We start from the raw sequence: 14,799 nt of genomic DNA on the forward strand, positions 1-14,799 counted from the left end.
ACGTTCTCAATTAGCCCAGAAAATCCTCCCACCTGTCTTTCAGTGGGGACGTGCCCCTCACCAGTCAGACATCCTTTTAGGTGGGGATATTAATGCATAGTCAAGGTAAATAGAGGCACACGCTCCAGCAGAGATGTGGGGGAGAAGTGTTTCCTTATCAATTTATCGCCATTACCGAGGGTGTCTGCTCACTGGCTGTCATGAACACTTCACTATCACTCATACACTTAAATTGTCTCGCCTTCAACACATTCCAAAATGGAAAAAACATCATAACCACGAAAAAAATGTCAGGTGAAATTAAAACATCAGCACAAAAGATGATGACCACTGTCATATTCCATGACAAGAATCATATATAATGTGTATATATACAGTACAGAATCATGTAGTAACAAAAAACATGTTAAACAAATCTAAATATATTTTATATTGAGATTCTTCAAAGTAAAGCCTTGATGACAGCTTTGCACACTCTTGGCATTCTGTCAACCAGCTTCACCTGGAATACTTTTGCAATAGTCTGAGCACTTGTTGGCTGCATTTCCTTCACTCTGCGGTCCAACTCATCCCTAACCATCTCACTTGGGTTGAGGTCGGGTGATTGTGGAGGCCAGGTCATCTGATGCAGCACTCCATCCACTCCTTTTTGGTCCAATAGCCCTTATAGAGCCTGGAGGTATGTTAGGTCATTGTCCTGTTAGTTCAAGTAACAGACACATCTCAACATCAACTGTTCAGAGGAGACTGCGTGAATCAGGCCATGGTTGAATTGCTGCAAAGAAACCACTATTAGAGGACACTAATAATAAGAAGAGACTTGCTTGGGCCAAGAAACATGAGCAATGGACATTAAACCGGTGGAAATCTGTCCTTTGGTCTGATGAGTCCAAATTTGAGATTTTTGCTTCCACCCGCCGTTTCTTTGTGAGATGCAGAGTAAGTGAATGGACGATCTCCACGTGTGGTTCTCACCGTGAAGCATGGAGGAGGAGGTATGATGGTGTGGGGGTGCTTTTCTGGTGACACTGTCTGTGATTTATTTAGAATTCAATGAACACTTAACCAGCATGGCTACCACAGCATTCTGCAGCGATACGCCATCCCATCTAGTTTGTGCTTAGTGGGACTATAATTTGTTTTTTAACAGGACAATGACCTAACACACCTCCAGGCTGTGTAAGGTCTATTTGACCAAGAAGTAGATTGATGGCTGCATCAGATGACCTGACCTCCACAATCACCCGACCTCAACCCAATTGAGTTGGCTAGACATGAGTTTGACTGCAGAGTGAAGGAAAAGCAGCCAACAAGTGCTCATTATATGTGGGAACTCCTTCAAGACTGTTGGAAAAGCATTCCAGGTGAAGCTGGTTGATGGAATGCCAAGAGTGTGCAAAGTTGTCATCAAGGCAAAAGGTGGCTACTTTGAAGAATCTCAATATAAAATATATTTAGATTTGTTTAACACGTTTTTTGTTACTACATGATTCCATGTGTGTTATTTCATAGTTTTGATGTCTTCATAATTATTCTACAATGTAGAAAATAGTACAAATAAAGAAAAAACCCTGAATGATTTGGTGTGTCCAAACTTTTAACTGATACTGATATATATATATATATATATATATATATATATATATATATATATATATATATATATATATATATATATATATATATATATATATATATATATATATACACACATATATTTATGTCAAATGGTTCAAACCATACACGGCTCTGGTTCAAATGTGCACTTGTCATCCACATGCCATTCTTTAGATGACAGTGTGCTGTGTAGTGTGTGCACCTCCCTTTGAATTATATCCATCACTCTCCTAACTATCTAACGAGGCCAATTTACTGTCTTTGTTGGCATCTAGTGGAGAGAATATGACAATACAACTCCCAAGAGCAAATCCACTTAATTTATGCAGTGTGCTATGTTTGTTGTTTAGTAATAATAATGACTTACTTGACTTAATGGCTCCTATAAGGAGCATAGGTCATTGTCGCATGTAATCAAATCTCACTCAGTTAGGGGCAAGTCTTTCAAGGTCCCACCAGTTGAGGTCGCTCTCTGTCATCTCTGCCTGGACGTCTCTCCTCCGAGTGTTTCTGGGTCGAGCTCTCTTTAACGATAGCAATAAATAAAACATAAATGTATTTGAAATGACAATGTATTTATTAAACACACATATTTACAGTCACATTCATGGCAGGCCATTCCAGTGTTTTATTTGCTATATTGTATTTACTTGCCACCATGGCCTTTCTTTTGCCTTTACCTCCCTTATCTCACCTCATTTGCTCACATCGTATATAGACTTGTTTATACTGTATTATTGACTGTATGTTTGTTTTACTCCATGTGTAACTGTGTGTCGTTGTATGTGTCGAACTGCTTTGCTTTATCTTGGCCAGGTCGCAATTGTAAATGAGAACTTGTTCTCAACTTGCCTACCTGGTTAAATAAAGGTGAAATATACATATGTTTTAAAGGGCATACATTGCCAGGACGTCTCTCCAAGATTGGGCATACGTTGATTATCACTGTCATGGATTTAAAGTGGAAACTGCTATGTAATAGCGAATAATTATGGCCATTAATAAAGCCATCACGTTATACACTTTATAACAAACAGAGCTGAGCATACCACATTCATGTAAAACCCAAAATCCTGGTTTTGGTTCATATGTACTGTACAATTTTACTATAGCACTTCAGGGTAGCCGGGTAGCCTAGTAGCCGGGTAGCCTAGTAGCCTAGTAGTCAGGTAGCCTAGCAGCGTAGCCTAGTGGTTATACTGTTGGACTAGTAACTGAAAGGTTGCAAGTTCAAATCCCTGAGCTGACAAGGTACAATTCTGTCGTTCTGCCCTTGAACAGGCAGTTAACCCACTGTTCCAAGCCTGTCATTGAAAATAAGAATTTGTTCTTAACTGACTTGCGTAGTTAAATAAAGGTAAAATAATAATGCTGCTTTTGTGGAAATATTTCTGCATCCAAAATAACACATAATTGTATTAATATACGCCTGTACAAGATCAACATTATTCTGCAGAATGTCAATGGTACAATCAAATCAAATGTATTTATATAGCCCTTCGTACATCAGCTGATATCTCAAAGTGCTGTACAGAAACCCAGCCTAAAACCCCAAACAGCAAGCAATGCAGGTGTAGAAGCACGGTGGCTAGGAAAAACTCCCTAGAAAGGCCAAAACCTAGGAAGAAACCTAGAGAGGAACCAGGCTATGTGGGGTGGCCAGTCCTCTTCTGGCTGTGCCGGGTGGAGATTATAACAGAACATGGCCAAGATGTTCAAATGTTCATAAATGACCAGCATGGTCGAATAATAACAAGGCAGAACAGTTGAAACTGGAGCAGCAGCATGGCCAGGTGGACTGGGGACAGCAAGGAGTCATCATGTCAGGTAGTCCTGGGGCACGGTCCTAGGGCTCAGGTCCTCCGAGAGAGAGAAAGAAAGAAAGAGAGAATTAGAAATAGAATATGTGGGGTGGCCCGTCCTCTTCTGGCTGGGCCGGGTGGAGATTATAACAGAACATGGCCAAGATGTTCAAATGTTCATAAATGAGCAGCATGGTCGAATAATAGGAAGGCAGAACAGTTGAAACTGGAGCAGCAGCATGGCCAGGTGGACTGGGGACAGCAAGGAGTCATCATGTCAGGTAGTCCTGGGGCATGGTCCTAGGGCTCAAAACAATAATTGTTGGTGTATGTAAAGCACAATTAATCTGTGCTGGAAATGTGCTATTATCCAATTTGTCAGTCCAATGATGCATGGTAGAATATTTAAGAGGGGTATTCTAATGTGGTCTGGTTATGAAAACTCGCTTTGTAAATATAGCACTTTTTGATTGATTCAAGTTTGGGTAATTGTCACACATTTTAGCTGAGTAAAATATTCTAACTCCAAATATAATGTCTTATCATACAAAAAAGGCTAATTTTTAAAAACTGGTGGAGTCATGAGCTTGAAAATAAAAGAGAGCCGCACACTCTAGGAGCTCAGATGCAAACATGTAATTACCAAAGTTTCGACAGCCAAGCTGTCTTCATCAGGGTATAATCACAAACACTGTGGGATGACTCGTTTATATAGTGTCAAAAGACACAGGTGTCTGTAATCATGGCCAAGAGTGGCCTAATATCATTGCTTAATAATCAAATATTAAAATGTCACACAAAGAACAGCATACAAACAACAAATGGATAGCATCATGAGCTGTCATTTCTTGATTGTTTTAAGATATAATCCACACTTAAGGATTCAGAAATCGAAATAGGTCATTATAAAACTGTGACAACAAAATAACTTCCATAATTTCCAATCCACTGTACTATATGTACCTGGGATATTTATCCACATGCAAAGTAAATCTCACAGCACACTCACCATGTTTAAATTGCAGTGGGTGCCCTCCAGTGGATACTGAAAACAATCCATGAATCCCTCCTCATTCAAAACACACTTATTTGGCATTCCTGACTGCTCTTCACCTGTCCAGTGATGGAAATAAGACACCCTGATCTCTGTATGCCAAAACCACAGGAGGTGTGGAGCTTCTCACCAAAGTCAAGAAGCATTCTAGCTCTGGTTAAATTCAGGATAGCAATATTCATTATGATTTAAAGATAGTGTATCATGTGTCCTTCCGAAAATATGCATATTTCTAAGTATGAAAATAGAATGTACAGTTTTGAAATGATTTGATGTAATCTTTCTCCATTGGTATTGGGAAAATACATTTGTATACATAAAGGGGTATAAATAAATATAAACCAGATACAGTATGTTTTACATTAAAACAATAAATAAAATCATGAATGTGTAATGTTCGTCGTCTTCCTCTGATGAGGAGTAAGATAGATCGGACCAATTTGCAGAGTGGTATGTGTCCATTTTAATATTTAAAAAAACTGAACACTACAAAATAACAAAGTGAAACAAACGAAACCGAAACAGTACCGTGTGGCCCAAACACTCACACGGAAAGAAACACCCACAAACCAAAAGTGAACCCAGGCTACCTAAGTATGATTCTCAATCAGGGACAACAATTGACAGCTGCCTCTGATTGAGAACCATACGAGGCCGAACTCAAAAACAAACATAGACTGCCCACCCCAACTCACGCCCTGACCATACTAAAGCAAAGACAAAAACAAAGGAACTAAGGTCAGAACGTGACAGAATGATCTAAAAGTTGGTATATACACACACAAACATACAATTTTGACATCTTTCCAAAAATATGAGAAGGTACCAGACTAAACTATAAAACTTTACTGAATATATGAATAGAACAGTGAAATACTGTTGATATCTGTGACCACACAATGTTAAGCTGCCATTGTGCATTTCTCTATGCAGAATGATATAGGTAATCTGTTCAGCACACACACACAAACACACACACACACACACATAAGGCAGCTTTGTGGTTCTGTGCTAGGATTACGGGAACATTGGAGGAGCGTCTCTGTCCCGTCACACCTCAGAGGGGTCCTGAACCCGAGTCTACGGCAAGAAGTTCTAAGGGACAAAGGGCTGCGTGGAGAACGGGCCAGGTTGCGGAGAGGCATCCTGGGGGACAGGGGACTGTGAGGGGACCGACCAAGGCTGTGGTGTGCTGGTATGGAGGAGAGGGGACTGTGTGGGGGCCTACAATGTCTCCTCCCAAGAGGGGTGGAGGGTGCCGAGATCCCTGGAATCCCTGTGCCTTCATTTGCACAAACGTTCAAGGATTTGTCTGTTGGGGGAGCTTTCTGAGCTTCCACCTCTGCCAGGGGCTCTAAATGGAAACAGAGGGCAGCCTCACACAGGCTATTCCTCCACTCCAGAGCTGGGAGGGGGAGAGGTCCACCCACAGAGGGCACAGTGTCTAACTCTGAGCTCTGCTGGAACAGGGCCGATAAATGAACAGACAAAGGTTAACATTCTACATTCCATTACTCTTGAAAAGTAGCAAACAAAGCATCCCTGAGTAGATTCTAGAAATTATGGATTATTGCAACACATAAATGAGAAAACAAGGTGGATGCCTTCATGTCTAATCTATCTGCGAAGGACATAGACACCCTCCAGGTCGACTCCTGGAGTTCTGGTCAACATAATTTAATTTGTTTAATCAGAATGATAAGAGGATGCAGATATGCAATTAACCAAGATCCATCAACTAGCCCTAAACCAGAGGGCTGGACTGGATCCAGATGAACAACCATAGCCAATCCCCAAAGCTGCCTTTTTAGCTTTTCTATGTCTAATTGTTGTTTTTTCAATTTCACATTACCAGAACTGCAACAGCACTACAGGGAAAATAGGGGAAGATCAAAGAGTCTCACCCCCTTCTCCTAAAAAAGCCCCAGCTCCACTTAAAAATGATTATTTGTATTTGTTGTACATCTGCTTACTCTCCAGGTTTCTTCTCATACCAACACACCAGACGGCTGATGCTTTGAGTGGATCAACAGTTCACAAACTATATGCACTGGTCTTCTGCAAAGTAAAGAAGCCCTTGGGAATATGTAAATACAAAAATTGGGGCCCACTCATCATCAGTATTTTTGTGTCTCAATGGGCAAAAACAGCATCCATAAGGGTAGCGACACTCCAGTTGCTTGGTGTGATCACAATAACCTAAATGTAGCCTAGCAGGAAAAGCTAACGGTTTAGGCTAAGGACACTGCTAAATGTTTCAATTCGCCAGCTGTATACATCTATTGTTTTTACAGTTCCCTGCATCTGTAAATACCTTTCAAATGTTTTTAATTACAACAAATGTTAATTTGTATGCTCTTCTGTTGGACTTCACTTGAACAGATGTCAATCACACACTGATACACTTTCATTCACAATTCACTGAATGGCCAGTCACCTCCCTCCCATTCTAGGTGTCGTCATTCCCCATGTTCTTTATCAAAATAGACATCCTCCAAAACAAACATCCCCCTGTGAGGCCCGAGATGCAGGCCGAAGGGACTCAAAAGGTATTCCCTGCTGTCTCCCTCTAAGCATGAATGCCGCTTTCAAAACAACTGGGAACTCGGATCTCGGAAATCTCCGACTTCCTTATTGAGTGCGTTAAAAACAAATGGGAACTCAGGATGAAACGAGCTCCGACTGTGAAAATCGTTTGAAAGTTCATCCAACTCGGGAACTCGGGCCTCTTTCTAGAGCTCTGACTTTCCAACCTAAATATCACTGACTGACATAATGATTTGATCACATATTTTTCATAGAGTTCATAGAGTTCCCAGTTGTCATGAAAGCACCATAACACTATTGGTTGACTACCCTTCACCAGCTTTTCACATGGGTGGGGTTCTGTGAATTTTTAGATGTCAAAATGGGGTCGTTGGCCAAAAGAGTTTGAACCCCTGACTTACAGCCTGTCTCTTGCACAATACTCACCTGTGCTCCACTGGCCTCTCCTTAAAAAAACACTTCTTAGCTCTTGGAGTCCCAGGTAAAGCTAGCCTAGAATAGCTTGCTTGACATTTTTTTTAAATATAATTTCTTATACCAATAGACTATTAGAAGAGGGGTGCAAGCTCTTGTTTGCTGAATGTTAAATACAGCAGCCAATATAACTCACGGGTCGTTTGAAAGAAGAGTCAACCCGTGATGGCGGTAGGCTATAGCAGTTATTTATTCAGACCCATAACCATCAGTGTTTGTGAAGAGAAGTGAAAGCCGTCTGCATCTTATCCTAGTCCTTATATTATTCAAGCATGTCATTACAATGATGAACATAAAGACAATTAAATTCATATAATTTAACTGTTGAAAGGAATTAATCAACAATAGAGAGAAAAATAGGAGGTAGTGCTAATAACATTAGGGGAAATATACTGAACCAAATATATACGCAACATGTAGTGTTGGTCCCATGTTTCATGAGCTGAAATAAAAGACCCTAGAAATGTTCCATATGTACGAAAAGCTTATTTCTCAAAAAAAAAATACAAAATTAAGCACCATAAAAGTAATGGTGGGCTACCCTTCGCCAGCTCATATCTGTGTGAAGCTCTCGTTTGAATTCAAACCAAATATCGATCGAGGTTTTTCAATTGACTGCCATAGCCCCAAATAAAAAAGTAAACATTGGCAGTTAATTAGGCTACATATTTTTTTCTCGATTCTAGCGTATGGAACAGTTATTCTTATAAAGAGTGATAATTTGAAACGGGGCTCAAATTTGCAAGTTGAAAGACACATCTTTCAGTGTTATATACCAAAATCTGTCTTCTTTTCGATATACAGAAGTTCGATTGAGTTTATTATGCCTATTCCTTGGTAAATTGTAATTGGATGAACAATTATATATTGAACACTACATGGGGATGAATTATGGCCAGGACATCTGTCTGGTGAGTAGGCCTACGCTTAATGATCCTGATGAAAATATGCTCTTTGTCTTTATCAAACTAATGTGTTTGCATATTTTCCATGTGGAACCTGTCTATGTTTAGGGAGGTAATAGCTTAGGCTAACCAATTATAAATTACTCTCGTAGGCTACTTCGCAAAGTAGGGACGTCACTAACGTTCGTTACTCCAGCCACAAAGTCACAAACCTTGCCTGTTTCTACAATTTCGCTTCTTAAAATCTGATTTGAAACCTAACCATAACATTCACCACACTGCTAACCCTATGCCTCACCTAACCTTGAATTAAGACAAAAAAGCAAATGTTTGTTTTCATGAATTTTTACGATAATTATATCCAATGTTGACTTGGTGGCTGTGCTAACCAATGACAACCACAAAGTAGCCTAAACGAAAATGAAGCAATTATTCCAAACCACAGCTCATTGTCGGAACACATATTTCCATACTTCAGATAGTCCAAGGAATGTAGCTCGTGTATCCCATCCGTTTTTATAGGCATTTATTAATGTAGGTGCACTCAGCACGCATGTGTAGAGGTTGCGGTCAGAACGCAATTGAGTGAGTCAGACTTGAATGAGGAAAGGACGTTTAGGGAGCAGAGGTGTGACTCTTTGCTTGGTTTCTTTTTTGTCATGCCCCGCAAATGCACATGTACAAATTATTCATAGCATGTTATCGTTGTCTTCAAGACAACATTTCGACCAAATAGTAAATATCGATTTTTTACTTTGTTCAAGTAGGGGAGACCAGGGATGGTTGTAACACTTTTCACCTTTTCATCAGTTTCTCAAATATTGTTTATGGTAGTGTATTCAAAACTTGATACAAACAACCTACATCTGTCCTTTACAAATTGGTGTGGTTATTATATATGTAAATCCAACGGCAAATTCATGGTGTTGCCCCCCCCACACACACACTAAATAGTCTTTCTCAACCAAACAACAACTAGGCTAAACTAAACACCTGAAGAGTTTGTGGTGTGTGAGTGTGTGGTTTGCGTGCATGCGTGTCTGAGTGTGTGACTGAATGTTGGACATGTTCATATAATCACGGTTGTGTCACGGTTGTGACAGTGGTATAGCTGTCCTGGGTTACAGGCTTGGTGGGCCCATAATTTGCATTCCAAGCATTGCATCCAGACCTCCTTGGACTTGTTAAAATGCTCCATGCTCACAATTCAGAAGTTTTCCTCATTGGAAGAATCAGAATCTTCTGGTTCAAGGTGCTTTGTTTTGGCTCTTTCTTAAGCAGGACAGTCTTGTCTTGCCTTGCTTCTTTCCATATGTTTTTTTTATGCAGGGCAATTTTTATTTCTGCCTTCTGAGTGCTTGGCTATCAATTGCTCTTCCAGTGCCTGCTTGACTGGTGTATCTGACAAAATCACTGTTTTTCTCCTTATCCTAACCCTTGTTGTAATTTTCCTGGGCCCTGCTTTTGGGAAGGGGCGTACATCAACTGGGTTAAAATCAGAAGAATAATCAGGTGTTTCCCAGCCACAGTCTGATATATGTGGGGAGGTGCCTTGTGGAGACGTGGCCTGGAAGGCACTTGGAGAGGTGGCCTGGAAGGTAGTTGGAGAGGTGGCCTGGGAGGCAGCAGGAGAGGTGGGCTGGGAGGCAGCTGGAGAGGTGGGCTGGATAGCAGTGGGCACAGTGGCCATGAATCAGCTGCCCTTAAGAGATACTGACAACTTCTGCTCCTGCTCATCCATGAAGACCCTGTTTCCACTACGGTAGCCTACATGAGGAAGCTCTCTCGACCCCTTCTCCAGTAGCTTCTTTCTCTCTTTGCAGAATCTGTACAGCATCACATGTGACGGCCCTGAATTTTTCTGAACCGTCTCAGTGCAGCTCCTTCAATAGGGCGCTTTCCCTTTAATTCCCAATTAAATAGCCAGCATCAGCTGCACGAAAGTGGGGTTGTGATGGAGACGTGCATGAGGATGTGTTCAACCCTCAGTTCCGAAGCTTCTCTATTCCGTTTGTTTTGTTGCCGTTAAACGTGTGTTTTGTAGCCTAAGAGAGTTTACCCAGGATCGGATCCACTCTTCGCGTCCCTGGACTACACCTCTCCGTTCTTCGTGGCCTTTCTCCGCTGGAGATCTATTGGCGGATTGGATTGTCTGACTGACCGACTGAGTACCACCTTTTTGTATACGGTATTTCATTTGGTTGGATGTGATGTATACTGTGATTTGTGTAGTTAGTGGTAGTTGAGGACTTAATTAAGAGTTGATCCGCTTTAAGGTTCTGTGGTAAAGTAATTGTTATATTGATTGTATGTTTAACACTGGGTTTACGCTACACGGAATGAATGGACAAACATCGCGTGACAAAAGTCACTTGAGTTCACTGAACTCCTTTACCGGGCAGGACTCTTTTTAGGCCCGAGGTACAGGACATTTCTGGAGGAACCAGAACTCATTGTGATATTATTATATGTGTGTGTGTAATCATTGTTGTTGCTAATACAACCCACGCAACAGAATATAGTTGTTTTTGAAGTTCTTTTCAATGTTTTAAGGGTTTATGAAAAGTTTATTTCCATCCTGACTTTTACATACGTCCTTTGTATTGGTGTAGACTTGACGGACCAGATGGGACTCATTCCCACCCAAACTAAAAGGAGAAACCAATGTTTTCTCTGGTAGGCACAACCTACCTGGCACCCCTATAAATAATAACCTCAAGTCAAAACCGTTACATAAAAAATGGCACCCCAGATGGGACAGCTCAACATTGAGAACTAACCAAAGCAAATATTTTGTGTGGAATTAAAACAATGGATTCACCCCAAGATAATGTGCTCATCCATGTCATACCTGTCAATGGGAATACACAGGGCCATTCTGACCATCAAGCTGACAATACAAATCATAATGTGAATGGAGATAATGGAGTTGATTTGGGCCAGAGCCCTGGGAATCTGAATGCTCGGCCTGAGCCACAGGCCACAGGAGGTCTAACCAGTTACTCACTTATTGACATGGATCTGTGTGGAAGTACTGAGCTAGTCCTCCCTCTGACACCCAACCTTCCTCCATTGTCTGGTTTATCTCCAGAGGTTGTAGTCTTACAACTTCAAGGTGACATCCTTGATATTCGTCAGACTCAACAACATCTCCAAACTCTTATCCACCATAAATTCAAATGTCTGAGGGAAGAGCAACAACAGAGTGCCATGGAATTCAGAAACTCACTGAGCACTCTAACCCACACGCTGACAGAGCTCAGTGAGAGTGGAAGACGGGAAATGACTGGTGCCATGGACAGGCAGTTTGACTACCAACGAAACCAACTCACTGCCACTCTCCAATGGCGCCTGCAACATCACCACACTGAGGTCCTCAAGGACGTTAATTCTGTTTTTCTCCCATGGTTAACACTGTAGACCACTTGCAGACAGAGCTCTCTAATTGTGTTAAAATGTTGGATGACGTGTCTGTGGACATGGCCTCCATTAGGCACAACTCCTTACACAGAGTTTCCCTGGTGTCCACTTCAGTTCAGACCACTGAGGGCCAAGCTGGCACCTCTGAACAGCCAAGACCAGGCCATGCTGCAGCCACCCCTTGCAGGATGCAATCCACCATGCATCCTGGTGTTCATTTTCATTGTCCGATAACGCCCTCCCCCTCTACTTCCTCAATCCCTCCTAGCTCGTTTGTTCATGGTGATTTGAGTAGACGTCATGTGGGGGCGATGCCCATTAAATTGCAATTTCCCACCTTTGGGAAAAAAGATGACAGTCCTGATCTGCTAATGTATCTAGAAAGATGTCGTGACTTTCTTGCCCTCAATCCCCTGGCTGACGAAGAACTCCTTGCCACATTGAGGAATGTGTTGCATGGGACAGCTCGAGACTGGTGGGATGTGGCACGTCTCACCACTACCTCCTGGGCTGACTTTGAGGCCAAGTTTTCCTCTGCATTTCTATCTGAGGACTACACAGATGAATTGGCAGACAGAGTCAGAAATCGAGTACAAGGAGAGAAAGAGAGTATCCGTGACTTTGCATACGGTTACCACTCCCTGTGCAGAAGGTGGAAACCTGGCATTGAGGAGGAAGAGGTCATTAAATTGATCTTGAAGAACATCAACCCACTACTAGCCAGTCAACTCCGAGAACGAGTCACCACTGTCGATGGACTGGTTCGCTTGGGACAGCAGTTTGAGAAGGACAGAGAATGCCAACAGCAATATGACCAGAGAAAGAAACAGACACCCAAACAGTTACCCAAGACAGACCATCAACAACAGCCAGAGTCTCCAGCCAAGACCCCTCTCATGTTTTGTTGGAGATGTAGCCAAAAGGGACATTCTTCAGCTACATGTCCAAGACCGTATCAAGTAAACCCTTCCAGAAACCACAAATCACAACAGGCCAACACACCTAACTCTCTTCGCAGCAATGACCATCCTTCTCTGGGTGCTTTAACCAGAGCTGAAACCCCAAGAGTCACTGCCTACGCCCCCATCGACATCCCCTTCCTTTCAGTTAATACCGCACCAACTGGTGTTACCCCTGTCCATAGGCCCATGGACAGGAAGAGCCATCTTGGATACCAGGTCATCCTACACACTGCTCAATGAGAAACTGTGGAAGGAGGTTAACGGTCCACAATACAACTTGAAGCCGTGGACAGAAGGTCCACTCTATCTGGCTGATGGTGAGGCTAGACGACCACTTGGATGGAGTGAGGTAGAGTTCCGCCTGTGTAACCGCTCCTATATGATTCCTTCTGTTATCCTACAAACCAGGAACCTTGCTTTTCCTGTCGTGTTGGGAATTGATTTCATGTACTTCAGTGGTGTCCAGATTGATATCGCACACAATTGCTACTGGTTTCCATACAATCCGAGCGAGAAGCATTTCTTCCAATCAGAAGCTATGAAGTTACATGATTGGGGTTCAAATGTGGCAGTCTTCTCTGCCATTGCTCCGGTACCACTAACCCTCGATAATCCTTCTGACGATCTCCTTTTACAGGCTGTGAGAAGAGCTCAGCTGGAACAGCCAGAGGAGTTAAGGCTGTTGGAACAGCTGCAGAATAATGCTGATGTATGTACTTCAAAGCTGGGACGCACCAGGCTCCTGAAGCACAAAATATTCCTTACACAGGAAATGCCGATCAAGCAAAAGCCATATCGTTTGTCCCCAGCGAAGCTAATCATCCAAAAGGGACTCATTAATGATATGTTAACACAAGATATAATAGAACGTTCCTCCTCTCCCTGGGCTGCTCCTGTTGTCCTCATCCCAAAAAAGACTGGTGGTCTTAGATTTTGTGTGGACTATAGGAAGACCAACAATGTTTCCCAGACTGATGCCTATCCTCTTCCCACCATCCATGAGATCCTGGAGTCATTGTCTGGCGCTGTTGTGTTCACTACCCTTGACCTCAATAGTGGTTATTGGCAGGTTGAGATGGACCAGGAAAGCAAGGACAAGACTGCGTTTGTCTGTGCCGAGGGCTTGTTTTCCTTTAAGGTGATGCCCTTTGGATTAAAGAATGCCCCTGCCACTTTCCAAAGACTCATGGAGATTGCGTTAGGTGAGCTCAAAGGGAAGATCTGTTTCGTCTACCTGGACGATATAATTATCTACTCTCAGAACAGAGAAAGACACTTTCAAGATCTTCAAGCAGTGTTGGACAAGCTAAGAGAAGCTGGTCTGACCTTAAATATGAAGAAGAGCAACTTCTGCCAAACCTCCCTGAAGTTCCTTGGCCATATTGTGTCTTTCGACGGCATTCATGTGGATCCTGAAAAGACAAAGGCTGTACAAGACTTCCCTGTGCCAACCACACTCAAGGCCCTTCAACGGTTCCTTGGTATGGCTGGATGGTACCATCGGTTTGTGTCGAACTTCTCCCAGGTGGCAGAACCCCTCAGCGCGATGAAGCGAAAAGGAGCGAAATTCCAATGGACGGCAGAGTGCCAGACTTCCTTTGAAACCCTGAAACGACATCTCGTCACACCTCCCATTTTAGGTCATCCCAACTTTGATTGCCCTTTTGTTGTTTACACTGATGCAAGTGATGTTGGACTTGGTGCTGTCCTAGTCCAACAGACTGGACTTGGCACTGAAGAAGTGCTAGCGTTCGCCAGTCGGACATTGAATGGAGCAGAACGGAACTACTCCACAACAGAGCAAGAGTGCCTTGCAGTGGTCTGGGCTTTGGAAAGTGGAGGTACTACTTGGAGGAAGACACTTCACTGTGGTCACTGACCATTCCTCCCTTGTGTGGGTGTTCAAGACCAACAAACCAAGCACCAGATTCATAAGATGGGCTCTACGGTTGCAAGAGTTCACATTTGCAGTGGAATACAGGAAAGGAAAATACAACACTGTTCCAGATGCCTTGTCC

The sequence above is a fragment of the Oncorhynchus keta genome, unplaced genomic scaffold (genome assembly GCF_023373465.1).
Source record: "Oncorhynchus keta strain PuntledgeMale-10-30-2019 unplaced genomic scaffold, Oket_V2 Un_contig_23109_pilon_pilon, whole genome shotgun sequence".
NCBI lineage: Eukaryota > Metazoa > Chordata > Actinopteri > Salmoniformes > Salmonidae > Oncorhynchus > Oncorhynchus keta.